This window comes from Eimeria maxima, genomic scaffold (genome assembly GCF_000499605.1).
Source record: "Eimeria maxima Weybridge genomic scaffold, Emw_scaff167, whole genome shotgun sequence".
Lineage (NCBI taxonomy): Eukaryota > Apicomplexa > Conoidasida > Eucoccidiorida > Eimeriidae > Eimeria > Eimeria maxima.
The window spans coordinates 9,550-10,229 of NW_013563576.1; positions in this window are offsets into that span (position 1 = coordinate 9,550).

The window sequence follows — 680 nt, forward strand, 5'->3', positions numbered from 1 at the left end:
AAAAAAAAAAAAAAAAAAAAAAAAAAAAAAAAAAAAAAAAAAAAAAAAAAAAAAAAAAAAGACAAAAAGAAAAAATAAAAAGGAGACAGGGAAAAAAAATTAGTCCGAGATAGTATAGTGGCTAGTATTTCCGCCTGTCACGCGGAAGACCCGGGTTCAATTCCCGGTCTCGGAGTATTTATTTATTTATATATTTATATAAATAAATAAATAAATAAATAAATAAATAAATAAATTAAATAATTAATTAATTAAATTAAATAAGTATATAAATTGATTATTTATTTATTTATTATTAATTAATTTGCTATTTTATTTTATTTATTATTTGTCTTTTTTTATTTATATTTATTCTTTTGTTGCTATTATATATTTATTTATTATTATTCTTTTTTTATTTCCTTTATATATAACTAATAACAGCACCTACTAGTCACTCCTGAGGATATATGCAGTAGGGGCCCCTTGAGGGGGCCCCCCAGAAGAATGCAGCACGGGACCCTTAAGGGTACAACCAAAAGGGGATATATTGGGGGCCCCTTGAGGAGGCCCTCCCTCTATAGCGCAAGAAAGGGGGGCCCCTTTTAGGGTCCTTAAATGATCTATATGGAGGGGCCCCCCATAAGATAGAGAGAATAAAAGTTATTTACTGTCCTTGTTTTTCTTTATTTCTTTCTATT